Source organism: Schistocerca gregaria, chromosome 1 (assembly GCF_023897955.1).
Source record: "Schistocerca gregaria isolate iqSchGreg1 chromosome 1, iqSchGreg1.2, whole genome shotgun sequence".
Taxonomy (NCBI): domain Eukaryota; kingdom Metazoa; phylum Arthropoda; class Insecta; order Orthoptera; family Acrididae; genus Schistocerca; species Schistocerca gregaria.
This window is the reverse complement of record NC_064920.1, coordinates 1,023,600,864-1,023,612,214: the sequence shown is the minus strand read 5'-3', so window position 1 is coordinate 1,023,612,214 and position 11,351 is coordinate 1,023,600,864. Positions and strand designations below refer to the sequence as shown.

The window sequence follows — 11,351 nt, the reverse complement described above, 5'->3', positions numbered from 1 at the left end:
CTGTTCTTCTGCCAGTATCCGTCTCCTACCTTCCAAACTTTACAGAAGCTCTCCTGCGAAACTTGCAGAACTAGCACTCCTGAAAGAAAGGATATTGCGGAGACATGGCTTAGCCACAGCCTGGGGGATGTTACCAGAATGAAATTTTCACTCTGCAGCGGAGTGGCGCTGATATGAAACTTCCTGGCTGATTACGCACACTTACACTATGCTGATATTTGCTAGTTGCCTGTGAAGATGATTCAGATGATCCTCGGCGCTAGTATGTTGCATACTACGACCTGAGAATGACGGTTTGGTTTATAAGGATATTATGTATTTATGCCAGCTAACAAGGTTACCAACTTAGATCAGTAAAAAACACATAACCAGCGGATCTGTGTCACACATGTGTGTCCATAGGTAAATTATAATTACCTTGTAAGATAAATAGGGTCAATTCTAGTGTCCGATTCCACTCGTCGGTTCTGAGCAATGACCTCATACTTAAGGCAGAGACGGAACACAGGGGCAGTCTTTGAAGGCAACTGATCATATTCGCAAACAAACGAATGTAGCATATAATAAAATTACAGACACAGTTCACGTGATTAATTACTAAGCCACAACCGTACCGACAAGAATTAAAGGAAATGAAAATAAATAAGAACGGAAGAGAAGTACAGATGTCAGAAATAAATTATTACCGTTAACTTATGCGAGCAAGAAAAGCACAGTGAACCATTGAAACCAGTAAGCATAGAGCATGGTGAAGTCATAATATTACGAATCAGCGTTAACTTTTAAAACTAATTGTTGAATCTAACGGGACGAGTATACAAGTAATGAAAATTTACAAAACGTAGGATATAACAAATGCTGGAATCGGTGACTGGAACTGACCTATGTAGGTTAATTCTTGTTACCTAGTCCAACCATTACACGGTTTTTTGGTCGTTTTAACAACAAATGTGTGCACTGAAGTGTTATAGGGTTTCTACACATGGTATTACTACCTTCATTACTATGAAAAAGAGGAAAAATTTGAAGCCCTACCTACAATATTTATTAGCTTTTCATGGTAGCTCTGAGCTCAATAAGAAATGCTATAAATATGCAGTTCACAGATTTACTCTGAAAAGTCCAGAATTATGAACCATCGAAAAACTCGAATCGGTATCTAGAGTTGACCTCCTATACAGGTCAGTTCTGGTGGTTGCCGATTCCATCAGTTCCATGATTCATTAATTAGATCGCTTTTTCAGCACGTGTATGCACGAAAATGTAGGCTAATGTGATTTCTGCATTTATAATTGCTCGTTGACCTACTCTAAAGAAGTTAACTAGTATTGGAATCGGTAACTAAAATTGACCTATACAGAAAGTCATTTCTAGTTACCGATTTCAGTTTTTGCTATACACTGCTGTTGTTTTAGAGAGCAATTACAAATGTAGAAATGGTATTACGTTTCAGTGCTTACAACTGCAAAAATATTATACATATGAACCATGGAGAGGATGGAATCTGTAACTGGGATTTATCTACATAGGTTAGTTCTAGTTATCGGTTCCAGTATTTTTTTAGTTTTGTTGATATCCGCTTCTCATGCACTGTTTTTTTCTTTTAGAGGTTAGTGTGTCTGTTTCTTCTGGTTTTGAGCTGTTGTTTCGTATTTGCTGTCATTAATGTAATTAGCCCGTTTTTCTGATACATTTTAGTTTCTCCTCACCCAAAACTCCATTTTCCTGCGCCTCTCCCATTAGATTCAATAATTAATATAAAATCAACGCTATTTTATAGCAGTATGACTTCACCATAAACTTTACCCTAATGCAATTTAAAGGTTTTCTGTGCTTTTCTAGTCGCATAAATAAGGATAATACTTCTTACCAAACGTGAAAATTCGTTTTAATTCTTGTTCTTAATTATTTTCGTTATCTTCAGTTCGTTTCGATATAATTCATGACTAAGTAAATAACTGCGTGAATGTCACTGTAATTTTATCGTATGCTACATTCGTTTGTTTGCGAGTATGATCCGTTGCTTTCATAGATTGCCTATGCGTAGGGTGTTTGCCTCAGATATGACGTCATTGCTCTAAGCCGACGAGTGGAATCGGACACTAGACTTTATCCGACAAATGTAGTTAAGAGTGGGCGGCATAGCATTTCAAGCGTTTATGTAGCACTGATACTGCTCGTTTGATTGTTTCATGAATTCTTTGACGAACTGTTCGAAGACGATCATTGGGTCCGACTTCAGGGACGTTTGTCAATTGTTTCTCTCAACTGCTACTCCTGATCTCAAGCCGGATGTCAACTGTCCATGGAGTCGTTGACTGGCGTCGCCTGGCAACGTCGGGACCCCACGTTGGTCACTCGCAGCCACGTCCTGTTCATCAAACGTCGATTAAATAACCGATTTCTTTTTATTACTGTGTACAAAATTCTGTTAACAGAAAATCCAGTGATAATAATGTGTCAAACAGACAACAACTACATTGACTTTACAAATCAATTTATTATTGGGAGATATGAGCAATTGAAGCACTTCATATACAAACTATGAATGTATCTGAACACATCGAAAATCTGTAAATTCACACGATACTTTAAACAGAATTATGACTTATAAACATGTAAACTGGTATCTGTTCCTAAATCACGTGAAATGTTAGAAGGCTACAACAGTATCAAATGTATGATAATGTCCCTCGTTCCATTTTTTTTTTTTTTTTTTTTTTTTGCTGTTTTGTCGTCACGAGCTGTGCCCGAATAGAGAGAGAGAGCTCTGAAAGCATAAGAAATGACCCAACTAAACCAGTACAGTTTTTACGTTTTCATCAATAACTGAGAAGTTAAATCAGTTTTGTCTTTCTAGCTTACTTGCACCTAAGCACGTATTCAAGTTATCGTCCAATGATTTATTATAGTTAAAAATACTTTTTTTATTCCAGGATGTGTGGCCTCTTACTAAAAGCTGATATAATTACATTCTGTTGAGAGGCGGATTAACCCCGCTGTACTGGAATACTTGGCGTGTATGCCGCTGGCGGGGCAACACCAAGCGAAGCGTTCAAGGGGTTGATGAAGGGTTTCCTTTTATTTTTTCTGTGGTTTCTCCTCAGTTAACTGATGTTTGAAGTGAAACTATATGGGAGGACTATTGATTCATAAAAATGATGAAAATTATTACTTCCCATAGAATCAACAAACACATTAGTATCTACACCAAATAAATCGAATCTTACAGATGCTGTCGAAAGTGTGAAAGTAATGTGGCTGAGAAAAATGATAGAGGCTATTTATTTGTCATCGACCTACCACCTTGTCTTTCGTTCGAGAGAGTTGGTGCTGTCAACATGTAAGTTAGAATCCATTGCAATAAGCTGGCTTAATAATTACCTATTTGACTATAATATGTCGATTTAATTAAAGAGATCGACCATTCCGGCTCCTCATAATATACGTAGTCAATTTAAATGACGGTAAATAACAGCATCATGTACAAACAATCTAAGAGGACTGCTGGGATTGTCTCTTAAATCGTTAATGTAGATCGAGATTGTCTCTTAAATCGTTAATGTAGATCAGGAACAACAAAGACCTGTAACGCTTCCCTGGGAAAGTCTGCAGGGCCTCCTGCTTCATCCTATTACAGCGACCGGATATGCTGGTCACCCTTGTTGCCAGAAACGCCTACCGAAAGGTGCTTGTTCAATTGTTTTTTTTTTTTGTGAATGGTACAATCAAGATTTAAGTAGTCTCGTTACCAGTGCATTGTAAATCATTTCTTTTTGCCGAAGACGGTTGTCTAAAAAAATTCTTGCACAATTTTTTTTTTTGTAAAAGGTACAATGAAGATTTAAGTAATTTTACTACCAGTCAGTTGTAAATTACTTCTTCTCGTAGGAGGCGCTTACGTAAAGATTATTGTGCAATTTTTATGAAGAGTACAGTTATGATTTAAGTAATTTTCTTTCCAGTCAATTGTAAATTAATTGTTCTTGCAGAAGCCGGCTATCTCAAATTTCTTGTCTAAAAATTTTTTAATAAATGATTTGAAACCATCATTTAAGTAATTACATCACCGTTGATATGTAAATTATTTTTTAAATAAACATTTACTGGGCATTGTCATTTAATTGTGAATGGTGCTGAAATACAGTTTTTGCTCACTTATTGCGGCCTGGTCCTCTTACCCAAAAGTTGATTACACTGATGCCAAAGTAGCATACCTGATTTCAGGTGTACCGGACCAACGGTCGTCCATCCCTCTAGTGGATACAATCAGTTTCTAGGTCGCCTGCTTACCTCACAAGTTGGCACGCTGCTCTTTAAATAAGATGCTCGAGAAACCTGCTTCGAGATAATCAACATATGATCGGAAATGAATTTTACGGACACGAGCCTTATGACAACAATATAAACACTTAACAGTGTTGAGAGTGATGACTCACAGTTCTTAGTTCACGCTTAACAACGTACACTGAGGTCACAAAAGTCGTGGAATATCTCCCAATGTCGCATCGGACCTTCTTTTGCCCGTGGTAGTGCAATAAATCGATGTACCATTGACTAAACAAATTGTTGACAGTCCCCTGCAGGAATGTTGAGCCTTGATGCTTCTGTAGCCGTCCATAACTGCGAAAATGTTGCCGGTGCAGGATTTTGTGCACGAACTAACGCACCGATTATGTCCCATAAATGTTCGATGGGTTCACGTCAGGCGATCATTGTGGCCAAATCATTCGCTCGAACTGTCCAGAGTGTTTTTCAAACCCATCGCAAACAACTGTAGCCAGGTGACATGGCGCATTATCGTCCATAAAAATTTCATCGTTGTTTAGAAACACGAAGTCCATGAATGGCAGCAAATCGTCTCCCAGTAGCCGAACATAACAGGACGCAGTCCGTTCTGTTTAAACACAGCATTGTGGAGTCAGCACCAGCATGCACAGTGCCGAATTGAGAACTTGGGCCCATGGATTCGTGAGGTCTGTGCCACGCACGAACCCAACCATCACCTCTTACCACCCGACCATGCCACAGTTTTCCAGTCGTCTATGGGCCCAGTCGCTATGATCACGAATCCAGGAGAGGCGCTGCAGGCGATGCCGTGCCGTTAGCGAAGACGCGTCGTTCGTCTGCTATCACAGCCCATTAACGCCAAATTTCACCGCTTTGTCCAAACGGATACGTTCGTCGAATGTCCCACATTGATTTATCCGGGAATTTCATGCAGCGTTGCTTATCTGTTAGCACTGGCAACACCGCTGCGTTCGGTATGTATGTGAAGGCCGTCGGCCACTGCGTTGTCCGTCGTCAGAGGTGATAACTGAAATTTGGTACACGCGGCACACTCTTGACACTGTGGATCTCGGAATATTGAATTCCCTAACGATTTGAGAAATGGAGTGTCCCAAGCGTCTATCTCCAAGTACCATTTTTCAAAAACAGACTTAATGTCTTATGGGAAAACGCAATCACTGGCTATACAAGGTTAATTATAATCCATCTTGATTGCAAATATGTTTATTCACATGACCGGTTTCGGTTCCTCTAGAACCATCTTCAGATCTGAAACGACAATGATACTAATTTACTATTTCACAAATCCAAACCTTTGTCATCCTGTCCGATGAACATCAAATGTACCAGAACGTAGCTACAACTTCGGTTACAGGAGTAACCTGTCAACACACATCAACCTTCACATGGTGCGTCACATTAAACTGGTTTGCAGAATGCACGTCATTTATATTAATTATAAAACTATTACTGACAGGTGGCGTCTGGTACATTTGTCACATTACATATGCAAATACTGCATTAATTAGATTTTTCTGATTTACTTTTATCTCTCAAAATACTTAATTAAAATCTGTAGTTGTCAATGCTAAAAACTGTACTTGTCAAAATTAAAATACACAATAAAATTGTCATTTTTGTATGATCGATTAATATAAATGACGTGCATTCTGTCAACCAATTTAATGTGACGCACCATGTGAAGGTTGACGCGAGTGGACGGGTCACTCCTGTAACCAAAGTTGCAGGTATGTTTTGGTAAATTTTATGTTCATCGGATAGAATGAAAAAGGTTTGCATTTGTAAAATAGTAAATTAGTATCACTGACATTTCAGATTTGAAGATAGTTCTAGAGGAACGGAAACCGGTCATGTGAATAAACATATTTGCAATCAAGACGGATCATAATTAACATTGTCCAACTACCATTCCGCGTTCGAAGTCTGTTAGTTCCCGTCGTGCGGCCATAATCACGTCGGAAACCTTTTCGCATGAATCGCCTGAGTACAAATTACAATTAAGCCAAAGCTCTGACCTTTTAGACCTTGTGTAAGCGATACTGCCGGAATCTGTATACAAGGATACAGCTATTCTGTGATGCAGTCACCTCAGTGTACAACGTAACCCGTTGACAGAACTTATTCCAATATTTACACACATTCACTATGATGAGTGAGTAGTTGCTAACCATCAATGCTCTCGACACTGTGTTCTCCGAAGTGTGCATTTTACGTTTGTTAGGAATCCTCACAAACAGATCAAATTCCATCTCTTCATATTATACAGTGTGAACAATATTAAGCAGAGAACCGTCGCTCCACTTTCGACTGTCGTGAACTTAAAGCAGTGGAAAACTCCGCCGAGAAAGATTCACGGATGAATGTGTATCGTCTTTCATGATAGGGCCACCAACACTGATGTGGAAAGCAGTTGTTTCTTATGAAAACCAGGACCAGTTCGAGAACATTTTTTCACACAAGCGACTTATGGTTTGGCGACTAGCCCGTTTTCCAACGTACATTTTCACCAATGTCAATTTTCAATACTATCTGTGAGACACTTATACAAACCTTTCACTCGGGCGTCCCTGTCGCCCCAAGTGGCCGCCACTAAGAATTGTGAAACGGCCTGTATAGAAATCTTACAGTTGTGACACCCCTGGCGCCCCTATCGTCTTGGGGCCACAAGAGAAAACCGACATTATACAAACGCAAGCAGTTTATAGGCATGTGACTTCTTTACAGCCTGAAACATTCATCTCCGACGATTTGATGTTTGTCTCAAAATGTGCTGTTTGAGATCCTGCACACTGTATAATTGGGACATTTGAGGGTTTAGGACATCCTGTGTAAGTGCGGAAAGTGTAAGAGCAATTGGCGCGGGATAACTGGCAACAATGGTCCCGGGTTATAACTGACAATACGAGTTTAGTGATTCTACATGGGACGCAGTTCAGTTCTGCGACTTACTGCTCGCAGGTACTTCGTTGATACAAGATTTAAGAAGAATTCGGAATGCTGTTACCGAGTGCATATCATGCATTTCTACAGGTTATTGTAGGCCATTGGTTCCCAAGCTATGTTAGGCCATTACCCCAGAGTGCAACCAGACGTTTCTAGTGCCTCCCACCGCTACCCCTCCCCAAGTTGTCACCAACTTTTAGCACCCGCTAAATTGTGCAATATAAGACTTTTCTTGGAACACTTTCATTTGTGTATGTGTGTGTGTTAGAATGAATGATGAAGCAATCCACAGTGCATTGCGAGTGCTACCCTCAACTCCTTCTTGGATAAGGAAGCTAACGGTCCACAGTGAGGGCAGATCCTTTCTGGAAAACATGCTACTCCTGTATTACTCCTCTCCAATGCGGCACTTGCCTGACCTGCATACTACAACCCCCACAGAAAATCAGACAAGCTCAGTTGTGTGCACTATTTTTACTGTTTGTTGAATCACTCGATTGTCGTTACTTCTGAACTGGCACAAACTGGACTACTTCAGGCTGTTAATGTCTTGTATGGTTCAAATGGCTCTGAGCACTATGGGACTTAACATCGGTGGTCATCAGTCCCCTAGAACTTAGAACTACTTCAACCTAACTAACCTAAGTACATCACACACATCCATGCCCTAGGCGGAATTCGAACCAGCGACCGTAGCACTCCCGAGGTTCCGGACTGAGCGCCTGAACCGCTAGACCACCGCGGCCGGCTATGTCTTGTATCTAACTAGCCAAATAATAATAACAATAATAATAATAATATTGTGTACAGCTTTATGTAGTTACTGTTGTGTCGTGCTGTCAATTAATTCATTTTTCTGTTTTGAAGCGAGTAGTGCAGCAATTTCTTGACGACTGCAGGTACTATCTACAACTTGGATAAGATATTTTCTTGAGATCTTTAGCACTTGTACCTTTATGCCTGACTTTTATCCCCAGGAGCGTACAGGACAATGCGCAACATATGTGTGTAATGGGTGGACTATGTGAGGAACCTGTAACCTCTACTGGGTTAATGCTACTAACTCAGAAAAAGTAATTATTGGTAACTTGTATAATCAGTATTACATTCTCACAAAACTGTGATAATAGTAGTGATATTTTGAAAATAATTTAGTTTCGTGACTACAACACAATCGGGTCGTTAATTTTTACCCTTCAGAAAATTTCATGTTGTCTCTCAGTGGCTAATTACTCCCAGATTTGGAACCATAGTTCTAGGCGCTACCTCTTCACCAAACGTGTTAGTGACTAAACAAGGTAAGGGTTTAATAGGCTATCGACGACCATCTCGCTATAGACGGAGAGAAAAGCTATTGTGGCCTATTCCAGATTACAGGACTGCGTTGATAACAGCTATCAATACCTCTTCCAAAAAACTTTAATATACAAGTCATATTTTAATAGCCTGCGATTTTTGAACTCAGTTCCTGCCTTCATAAATGTCTTGTTAATCTCATGCTTGTGTATTTGATATTCATACACGTACTGTAACCAAATTCTTCGATAATTTCGTTTAGATAATTTTTTCTTTCTCTACTCTTGCAGTCTCTCTTTCCAGGGACAATGCATATCTCGCTAACCTACCCTATATTGTGACGCGAGTTTTGCTTTTTCCCTTAGTATCTCTTTTAAATTACTTTATTACAGCCATTTAATTGTTGACTTCATTTACAAACAACACATGGCAGGTGTTTCTTCGCCGGTTTCCTCGCTGCACAGGTAACTAATATAGTACGCTGCTCCTGACGTGGAGCTCGGTAACTGCTTCATTTCTTCGGCCATGTTCGTCACTGATAGATTTTCCCCAATTTAATGTTTATTTCGTCGCATTTCCCTATGTGCTTTTTATAAATTCAGGAAATGTATTCGCAACTTCGAATATGAACCACCATCGGCTGTATATTGGAATGACAACAACGGCAGACTGTGCTGGACGATATTCGAACCTGGATTTTCCGCTTCATGCTATCTGTCGCCTTAAAAACTTCGGCTATGTGTGCACGAATCACGATCAGATTCAAGCTTCCGTATGTTACCATCCATGTGTCACAACTTGCACTAATGCATTACGTATATTTAGTCCAGGAAGGATATATTTGACAGTCGGGTGTCTGGTATTGGCGAATAAATACGAAACAGCTGTGCTTGTGTTATTAAGAAGTACAATCCAATGTTCTTTTGGACATGCGTGCTGCTATTTCGTATTTGTTGGGTTCCTTGCATGAGCGACACTGTGAAATATTTCTTCCCAGAAAGTAAAATATTTTTACACCTCTTATACAACACCTTTCATTGTTTTGATATATAACCATTCATTGTTATGCTTCGTAATCCTCTATTGCCATTTCATTTCTTAGTTTCACTTTCTTTACTTATTTCTAAAATAAATTTAAATTTTGTACAATTATGTAGTCTGTTTGTTATAAAGGTTCTTTTAATTTATGAATCCGTATCACGTGTGTTATCCCTCGTCTATCGACAACGCCAATTGTGTGTGCAGCTCGCAAGAAATTAGCTACTGTTTTCGGAGATAACTTATCAGCAATTAAATATTTTCATATTTAATTTGTTGTTTTGAATGAGAGCTTCTGAATAAGCTCTTTTTTTTTACTTCGAGAGTGTTTTGCTCAGTTTGTAATGAAACCGAGTACAATAGTGTAATGTGTATAAAAACAAGACAAATACATTAATTATATTTATTTATTCATGGTGAATTACATGTATATACAAATAAATAAGGTGCAAAAGCACAATTAATTTACTCTCATCCCATACCATCTCTGTGCGCAAATTTTTCTTTGGTTACAAAAATACTCCTCTTTGGTGTGTTCTTCCTCGAACCTGCTCTCAAGACCAGCCGCGGGAGATAGTAGTCCAGGTTTATTTGAAGCAGTTCAGTGGCAGTCCATCGCCTTCGACGGAGGACAGCTCTGCTTCTCCCCATGCAGCTCGTCTGGAACGTAAGTCACCTGCGGTCTGGAAGTTCGTTGCTCCTGGAAACAAGAAATGATGCCTGTGCTGTACGAGAAAAATTACTCTATACGGGTATTTGCAGAGAAACGTTAAAAATATTGTGTAGCATGATGTGACACTCGATATAGATATTGGCAGTAGTTCCCCAGAATAGCCAGAACATTCAAAAAGAAGGGAGCAGTTGACCTCAGTTTATATATGTGGATATAGAGGATTTAATAAAATATCTTGTATTGACGTACCAAAACATGACTACAGTTTAGATTCTATGTTTGCATACAGTAATGTTCGTCTATTATGCTTTGGACCAATGGTGAAAGCAATGTATGATCTAATGGCAAAAAGAAATTTTTTATATGGTATAAATAAAATTCAACAATTTCCACAGCTTTTCTTTACGTATGCTGTGAAACCCTGCTTCTTGAAAATTTCATGGCTCTACGTCATCGGAAAGTACCCTATATCTTTTGATGAGTGAGTTTGCTAGTATCAGATTATGTTACATAAGTGGCTGTGTCTTTTGATTACATAGACTTAGAACTTTACATTTCTTACACCTCCAAGGGACCATACGCCTTATTAAGTGACACAAACTTGAATTTGATACACCAACATATTCGCGATAAAAAGACGGACAGACAAACAGGTAGAGGAATAGAAAAAGGACCAGAAATATTTTTTCGTGCTATACAATTACGAATTAACAATTTTCGGATTATTTTTCTTTACCTGCGCTGTGAAACATTGCTTCTTATTAATTTCACGATTCCAGGTCTACGGGAAGTACCCTGTGGGTTTCGATGAGTTGGTTCAGCGGGTTGACATAAATGGCCAAGTATCATGACTGAACTGTCTTACAAGCGTAAATATTTTACACCGCAAAGAGATCACAGACTTTAGTAACATAACTCTGAACTTGATACGCCAACCTGTTCCAGAGAAGGAGTCTTGACAAACGGACAGACAGACAGATGAATAAAAAATGATAACAAAATGTTCCTTTCGTATGATATAATTACAAATTAACAAAACTCTGCTTTTCCCGTTATTTGTAGCTTGTAATTGTGCGTGTTGCCAAAATTC

General features: G+C 39.1%; 1 protein-coding gene across 3 annotated transcripts in view; it reads right to left on the bottom strand.

Annotated features, from left to right (window-relative positions):
• Positions 1–9,981: 9,981 nt before the first annotated feature.
• LOC126278966 (guanylate cyclase 32E) overlaps positions 9,982–11,351 on the bottom strand; it is an 829,856-nt gene continuing 828,486 nt past the window's right edge. For 2 of the 3 annotated variants that reach the window (XM_049979262.1, XM_049979270.1), the window contains exon 25: positions 10,021–10,288. The gene's annotated coding sequence lies outside the window, so the exon portion shown is untranslated. Of the gene's footprint in view, positions 10,289–11,351 lie in introns of all 3 variants that reach the window. The other variant, XM_049979279.1, reaches the window with a different exon arrangement.